The sequence below is a fragment of the Ursus americanus genome, chromosome 1 (genome assembly GCF_024610735.1).
Source record: "Ursus americanus isolate L20-20 chromosome 1, mUrsAme1.1.p, whole genome shotgun sequence".
NCBI classification, from domain to species: domain Eukaryota; kingdom Metazoa; phylum Chordata; class Mammalia; order Carnivora; family Ursidae; genus Ursus; species Ursus americanus.
In genome coordinates, this window is record NC_142127.1 from 29,871,406 (window position 1) to 29,880,243 (window position 8,838).

General features: G+C 48.1%; 1 pseudogene; it reads left to right on the forward strand.

Annotated features, from left to right (window-relative positions):
- Window positions 1–6,582: 6,582 nt before the first annotated feature.
- LOC123783311 (large ribosomal subunit protein uL1 pseudogene) lies at window positions 6,583–7,404 on the forward strand (annotated as a pseudogene).
- The last annotated feature ends 1,434 nt before the right edge of the window (window positions 7,405–8,838 follow it).

Genomic DNA, 8,838 nt, shown 5'->3' on the forward strand with positions numbered 1-8,838 from the left:
AGGTGAAACCAAACTGGCCAGCACCTTGACCATGGACTCCAGCCTCCATTCTGTGGAGAAAATTACCTTGTGTTCTTTAAGCCCCCAGCCTGTGGTGCTGTGTTATGGCCGCCCGCGCAGACCGACACAGGGGGATGGCCAACCAGGCGAGCAGCGGGCTGAGGAGGTTGGTGCCGCAGGCAAAGCCCATCTGTGTGTCCTCCTGTTTCTCCCTCTTCTCTGTCCTGCCTAGCACAGTCCAACGCCAGAGGGACCGGTGAGTGGCCAGGGGACACCTACCTGGCAGAGTGGCGTTCAGAGGCTATGCGTAGACTCTGCGTACGCAAACGTTTACCACGGGAACTCAGGGCCTCCTGGGTTGCTTTGCAAACCGGCTCCAGCCCGGTGTTCCCAGCTGCACGCACTTGAGGAAGGACAGCCAAGAGAAGCAGCCTAGACGCGTGCCTTCTTCGCTTCCGGCTGAGGCCCTGTTTGTTTGCTGGTCACCGCCCATGTCATGACCTGAAGTCGGCTCTCCGAAAACATTTGTTTCACTGTAATTCTTTTGGTTCCACTTTGGAACTTGGATAGAAAAATACGATCCCCTTTAAGAAAATACCCAATGCCCAAATCAAAACTGAAAACTAGGAGGTGAGAGTTTACTTTCTGGGCCTCCGTATCTGAAAAATGAGGCAGACATACTAGATTCGTGGTTAAAAAATTTTTTTTCTTTAAACCACGAGAAGCCTGTCTTCAAAGGAAGCCTTACCGGCAAGCAGAGACAAAGGAGATACCTGTGAGCTGCGCTGCTGGGATCCAAAGCAGAGGAGCGAGTTCTAGAAGCTTCCTTACCAAGGTAGGGCTTGACAAAGCAGGCTCCGAAAACGATTTGCTGTCATCTCCTAAGGCAGTTAGTAACATGGAGCCAGTGATGGCCACCTGCCTTTGTCCCTAAGAGGACAGCAAAGCCAAACATGTTCACTGCGGCCTCCCCTGGGGAAGAGGATGGTAGGTGGGGCAGGCCCGTGTAGACTGGGGTGAGGGAAAAGGTGAGAAGGTGTGGGGGCTGCTGGAGGGGCCTGGCAGGTCCAGGGGAGGAGGCAGGAAGCACCACTGTGGGGCCCCACGGAGGCTGGCCAGCCTGGTCTCTGTGAGGAGTCAGTTGACTGGCTGATCGGTCCTTGCCCTCCTGCCGCCCACAGTGATCCAGGGTCCAGAGGAGGGGAAAAAAGGCAGTACACGTGGAAGGATCAGGAAGGCCAGTCTTTGCATCCTCTGCCTCCCTTGCGAAACTGGAATCCCGACCTTCCTTCGTTCCTGGCACCCTTTTCCTTAACCACACTCCCCCGACCCAATGTTCTAGAACAATTGGGTGGGGACAGACCTGCCTCCCCAAAAGGTGACCCAGGCTCCAAAATGATTTTGTTCTCAGGCTTTGCAATCCAAGCCCTCATCACTGTGATTCTGGGCATTAAAAAAGCTTTTTCCACGGCATGGCTCGCAGATTACCCCATCAGCCTCACCTGAGGAGCTCATTTGCAAACTTCCTAGACCCACCCAAGAGCTATCATCCTTGAGGCGGGGCTTCAAAACCTGGATCTGTAAAGCTACCCAGCCCAAGTGATTCTGATGCACTTTGACATCTGAAAGCTTCCGGAAGCCCTTTAGATGCTCTGGTTCTGCTGTGTGTGTGTGTGTCTGTGTGTCTGCGTGTCTGCGTGTCTGTATGTCTCTGCTATTCTGTTTCATATCTCTTTCCCCCTGGCGCCCCTCTCTTCTGCAACCGGAGCTGGATTTGTCTTCACTCTGGGAATGTGCCCATAGGGACGGTTGTGCCTCCAGGCTCTCGTTGATATCAACCTAAAAATGCAACCGCAGATGCACCCAAATTAAGATTAAACTATTGCCACACCCATGCGTTCCCTCGCCAATCAGCTGCCTCTCTGCATGACCTCTGGATGTCACTACAAGCCAGATTTCTGTAGCTGCAGATCTCTCAGAAAAGGGCTCTCCTTCCAGCAAGCTCCAGCTGGAATGGGAGCGTCTAACAGGCACGGCCCTGAGGGGCCTCTGAGCACCAGACAGCAGGCCCTGCTTCCTCCAGACCACAGAGCCCAGGAGTACTCTCATCCCCTGGTTCTTGTAACAGACCCAGGGGGTGCTGGAATGGAGGGGGCTGGGGTCCTAGTGCCAGCCAGGCTTAAGGCAGAGCAGCGCCACCCTGAGAAATCCCAGGGGGACGCCCTAGATCAGCAACTCATCAGGCAAAAGAAGAATGGAGAATTCTCTCTGCATCTTTTTATGAAGTCAGAGACTCTCAATCTCCCAAGCCCTTCCCAGACCCTAAAGGCAGCAGAAAACATGCACAAATTAGAGATTTCATAGCCCTGCTCGCCCCCGGTCCTAATGCCAAGCAGCAGGGTATGGAAGACATGCACCCTTCGAGCACCAGGGCAGGGACTTGGTCTTCAGAGCGTCTCACATGTTCATTTAACAAACATTTATTTAGTGCTGACCATATGGCAGGCTCTGGAGGCTGTCTCAGGAATAATACTTTTCCGGGCAGAGATCACACAGGGGTTTCTGTGGGCCAGGAGCTGAGCTAACGTATCACAGGCCTCATCACACTGGAGTCCAAAATGTCCAAGGAGGCAGGAACTTCTCTTACTCCAGGGGAAGCTGCCCCTTAGAAAAGTCTGTGCAGAGTGGCAGAGCTGGGAGGGTGCTCTGGTCACAGGCCCAGGCCCTGCTTCACGTCCTGTTTCACAAGTAAGAAAATGAGGCTCACAGGGGCAGGAATGGCTGGTTCTTAGTCTTGGCTCAGTCTCCAAACATTCCTGAAAATGCCAACTCCTTTAGTGAAAACTCCTTCAGCAGGCACCCGCAATGTGTGTTTGTTTACTGGTACGTGAATCCATGAACTACGTTATACACTCTACCATATAATACATTAATAATGTAGGTAAAACATACGTTAAATTATAAAGTTAAAAATACAGATGAGTAGGAGTTCTGATATTTTCTATGCACCCCGGCCTAAGCTTTGCTAATCACATCGGGTACATGTCTCTGATTCCTTAACTATTACAATGTTTAAAGTGAGGATGAAAAAGGAGAACTTACTTTGAAATTAAAATGACTAATAGGTGCAAATCTAAATCATAAGCATAATTTATTCCTAAAGGAAGTATCGATTAAGCCCCGATGCATGTCAGGACTTGTGCTGAGTACAGTGGGGAGGTCACAGATAGTCCCAGTAAGAGCCTGTCCACAAAGGGGCAATCGTTAAGGAGATGGGAGCTATCAATACGATTGTCTCGAGTGCAGATGCAAGGATGGGGATGGCTAAAACTCTAGGCCCTGTGAGACTTTTGAGGGGGACAGGCAACCTGCCTTGTGCAACCATTAGTGATATGGTTAATCCTTATTCTCCTAACTACGAGTTCACAATGCTTCCTAAACATACTGGAGCAAGAACACAAGCTATACCATAAGGGGTTGAAAGCAATACAGTGTGTCAACTGTCATCATCAAGAAAGTCTGATCAGTTCCCATGTGTGAGCCCATCATGCCTGCATGAGACAAGGCACTAAACCTGTCTAGGAAACAAAGCCAATCCAGAAAATCCATGTGTCTGTGTGTTGTGCCAATGTAGTCAGAAATAAACTTAGGAAGGCGAGGTCCAACTGGATTAAGCCACCGATGCTGAGAAGAAATGGAGGTATAAATATTTGGTGCATCAGTTGCCTATAATGGTAAATGTGGGGACCAAGGAGGTGCATCGAATACATGTGGGCCCTTTCCCCCGGAAGTTCCCCTCCATGCGATGTTCCCCAGCCAGAAGCACCTGGTAAGCCTTTGTTGCTTCCTCGGCCCTAGAGAGAGTCCAGAGAAAGAGCATGAGTGGATGATTCCATGGTCATTCTTGGGAGAGGACTCCAAGCACACAGCTACTGGGGATGTCCTCGTCACCACCTCTGTATCCAGAAGACAGATTATCAGCGGTGCTATCAAGAAAAAGGGCTGGAGAACAGAAGCAGGAACTTGTACTACCAGCTGGTCTAGAAGGAAGGTCTATCAGTCCACTAGGGGTGCTGTAACAAAGTACCACAGGTTGGGTGAATCAAACAACAGAAACTGATTGTCTCACAGTCCTGGAGGCTAAAAGTCCAGGATCAGGGTGTCGGCAAGGCTGCTTTCTTCAGAGGCCTTGCTCCTTGACGTGCAGATGCTCGTCTTCCCCCTGTGTCCTCACACGGTCTTCCCTCTGTACATATCTGTGTCCTAATCTTTTCTAATAAGGACAGCAATCATACTGGATTAGGACCCACCCTAATGTCCTCATTTTAACTTGATTACCTCTGTCAAGAACCAATCTCCAAATAGAGTCATATTTATGGTACTGGGGATTAGGACAGTAACATATGTATTTTGGAAGAGGACGTAATTTTTTCAGCCCATAACAGAAGTGTTTTCTTAACTTTGTTAAAAATGGAGCAATGAGAGAAAAAAAAGAACTAACCAGCTCACTGTATGAAATGTCATAAAGTCTTCACCAAGACCTGGTATGAATGATGGGAAGACTGACCCAACTTGGCCACTTTGGGCCAGGACCCCAGGAGTGACCAGCTGCTACCAAAAGCCTTCTCTATAGCAAAATGATGCTGTGGACTGAATATCTGTACTCCCCTCAAATTAATATGTCGGAATCCCAACCCGCAGTGTGATGGTATTAGGAAGTAGGGCCTTTGAGAGGTGATTGGCCATGAGGGTAGAGCCCTGGTGAATGCGATTAGTGTTTTTATTTTTAAAAAGACACAAGAGCTTGCTCCTTCTCTCTGTTCTCCAGCATGTGAGGACATGAGAAGAAGGCCATCTGCAAACCAGGAAGAGGGCTCTCACCAGAGCAGAAACTGCCAGCATCACGATCTTGGACTTCCAGCTTCCAGAACTGTGAGGAGTAAGTATCTGTTATTTAAACCACCCGGTCTATGGAAATTTGTTACAGCAGCCGGAGCCCAGACAGATGGTGAGCATCTCGGAGTGTGATGACCCAACCACACATGTGAAGAGGAAGAACCTCCTTAATCACAAAGCGTTTTGGCTCCATCGTCTGGTGGGTGGAGCTGTGTGCAGGCAGCAGCTGCGCAGGCCCTGCGGGGTCTGACCTCGAGGTAGAACTTCCAGGCGGTGGGTCCTGGTGCTTGCTCTTCATGCCCCTAGATTCTTATTGACCCATGGGCCTCCAGGCAGTCCCCATCTTTGAAACGCGGTGCCTCCAGGATGCAGTGCAGCCCAGCTTTGAGATCTCTGTCCCTGTGGGGGCCTGGATCTCTAGCCTCGTGGGGAGTGAGCTCTAGCTGATGTGACAGCAGGGGTTTTCCCGGGTGCTGACGCCAGGCGGCGGCATTGGTAACCTGGTAGCAGCCCTGCGTGGCTCTAATCTTGTTTATGCAAACCCAGTCATTTTGCAGCCCACGAGGAAGGCTAGGAGGAGGGATTTGCTTTGATCTATTATCAGAGAAGGTTTTGCATTTATGTGGGAATGGCTAATGCTAAAAATATTGCTGTTTGGGAGAAACATGAGCCAATCTATGTCCTAAATCCAGATACTTTAACTGATACTGTGGCACCTTGGAACACCCAGCATTAAAAAAAACAAAAACCAAAAAAACGTGAAACTCCCTGTTTCATTCTTCAGATAAAGACCAAATGAAGGGAGGTGCCAAGCATCCAAACGCTGGTGCAAGTTTCCCGCCTCTTCTCTTGTACCAGAGTCTTCCTTGACTCTGTGTTCCAATCTGGCCATAGCTGCTCGAAAGCATAGGAATACTTTCCCTCAAGGCCCCTGGCACAAGACTCTATACATGAAGGCTAGGGGGTTCGAACCATTGTTTCAGAAAGAATTTTCTTCCACATTCTACTCTAGCCCAAGGGAATGGGATTCAAGTCAGGAGACTGGGTCTGAATGTAAGCACTGCCTCTCACCAGCTGTAAGGGATTAGCTTGCACGGTCTCTTAACCCCTGAGTGTGAACTTCTCCTTTGTAAGATGGACCCCCTAACCCCCCCTCCACCTTCCTCCTGTTATGGGGCTTTTGTGAGAATCAAATGGAACAGTGTAGGCGAAGGTACTTGTAATGATAAGGCATCATATATCTTACAGGGGACATCTTTGGGTTTTGTCACCCGACATCTTTTACCTCTCCTGGTAACAGCATATTATAACCTAAATTTAACCTAAATTATAGCCTGTAACCTAAATTTCCTCTGGACAACAAACTTGATTCCATGATTACTCCCTAGGCTACAGGTGTACTTGACCCTGGACAGTCCCAGAAGCTGGGGATGTGACTCCTTGCTAGGAGAGTCTTGTAACCTCCCAGACTCCTCCTGTGGTAGACTGGCCCTTAGAATCCTTTCCAACTGCCCCCCACTGTGCTATCCATATTGCAGTGGTTATACAGCTAAAAACCACCTTTCTAGACTTTTGTACAGGCAATTTTGTAACCAAAATTTTTCATTCAAACTAGATTTGGAAGGCAGGAGTGCAGAAGAGAGAGTTTCCCTACAACATTCACAGTTTCTGTAGGCATTCATGCTCATGGACACTTCCCATGAAGCAGTGGTTCGACACCTGGTCAGTCGTGTCTTGGGTTTCAGAAGCAGTTTGGAGGCAATGTCACCAGCTTCCCGGCCTCCTGATCCCCAGATCACAAATATGACACGTGGTCTTGAATTCAACTCTTCTCACGGTGGCCTCCTGATTCCCCTTCCTTCCTGAGTGTTTCAAGAGTCACAGCTCTCCCCAGCAAGTTAGTTCTGCTGTGTTCTGGGAGTCATTTCTAAAGCTTCAGTCTAAAACTCACTCCTTCAGACAGTAGAGCTTGAAGAATTGCGACTGTCAGAAGGACAAACCCTTGGCAGGCACCGTCAGGCTTAAGTCTACTCCCTGCCCCAAGTTCTCCATTTGTGTTTTAAGGGACCAGCAGCACGACGATGAGGCCAAGACTATGGATGTTCCCCACACGCACACGGAGGCACAGAAGAAACTCAATAAGAATACAAAATTGTCAAGAAGTTGCCAAGAAGTATGACGCCTCTTTGGCTTCAGAATCTTTGATCAAGCAGATACCACAAATCCTGGGCCCAGGCCTGCACACACTGGCAATTCCCCTCCTTGCTGAGCCACAGTGAGAACACGGCAGCCAGAGTGGATGAAGTGAAGTCCACCATTCAATTCCAGATGAAGAAGGTGCTGTTTCTGGCAGTGGCCGATGGCCACAAGAAGATGATCGATGGTGAGCTTGTGTACAACATCCACTTGGCTGCCAATTTCCTGGTGTCACTGCTCAAGAAGAATCGGCAGAACACCCAGGCTTTATCCATTAAGAGCATCATGGGCAAGCCTCAGAGCCCATACTAAAGCACAGCTTAATAAACCCTAGTGCTACCATTTAAAAAACAAACAAACAAACAAAACAAAACTCACTCCTTCAGACCATCCAACAGTTTTGCAAGCAGTCAGTACTGGAATTAAATTCCTCTCTGCTTTAAATATCTTGAGTGGCTTCTGTATTCTACAAATGAACCCTGCCTGGTACAGAAGAGATGGATACTTGGGACCCCAAGTGGACCAAGGGGAGCCAGATCACAGAATTTCATTCCAACAGTTGATAAATAGAGGCTAACTTTCCAATAGACTTGGCGGTTATGAGGCCAGAGCAGCTGGCAGCCATCTTGCCTGCACAAAAGAGCTTGTCTGAGAAAAGCACCAACATGAGGGGGCCAAGCCAAGAGATGAGAGAAGCCTGATCTTAACATCATTTGGGTAGCTGAATCAAGCAACATCTTGTGCCAAGCCCATCCCTGGACTTTCCAGTTAATAAGTTCCTCCTTCTATCTGAGACAGAGTTGAACTGGTCCATCATTTGACCAAAACATAACTTATCAGGCGTAGCGGTGACCACAGGAGAGAAATAACAGGGCAGTAGTAGTCAGATGGCTATAGATCACATATTTTCAAAGACAGGTCTGCATCAGAATCGCCTGGGAACATTTTACAAGGTACAAGTGAACAGGTCTGGGCCTGGGCCTTCCAGGTCACATGAGGGACACATGTGAGCAACTGGAAAATTCTCCCAGGTGAGCTGGTTTCCACATGTACCACTAGAGAGTGTGGCTAGTACAAATCAATTCACAGGGAAAGGAGAGCAAGGCAGTGGCCATTTCTTGAAAATACTTGAATGTTTGAATCTCAGTTCAAAGCACTAACATTATTTTTTACTTAATTTTTATTTTCTCCTTTTAGGGTTAAAAAACCTTTGCATTAAATCACCCAGTAGTATAACCACCAGATGAGAATACTATCGAGTGAAATATTTCAGCACAGCTTGTGTAAGCTGAAGAAGCTGGGCCATTTTTTAAAAATTATAATAACTAAGTGAATACATAATCAATCCCTCGAGTGCCAGCTCTCTGTTCTGTGTGCTCCCAGAGCTGTGATTTTTCATCTTTATTCTGTGACCCCCAAAAGAAAAGCAACATAGGGAAAAATGTTGATAGACTGTTCTCTGTGACGTCAACCAACAGAAAAAGCTGAATTGTTGATGCTCATTCCAGAAGGCATTTCTACTGTGGGTTTTTGTGGGTGCAGATTTAGAACAACCCTTCCTTTTCTGGAATAAATATTAACTATTTAATACCAAAAAGCCACCTGAGAAGAGAAGTCAAACATTTCGATGTCTGCAATGTGTACAAGACACAACAGTGGTGGAAATAGGCCTATGGCGTGGAGTGAACAAACGCAGACCTAAACATCGATCAAGCATTTCTCAGGTCTCAGGTCTTGTGTAGCCAA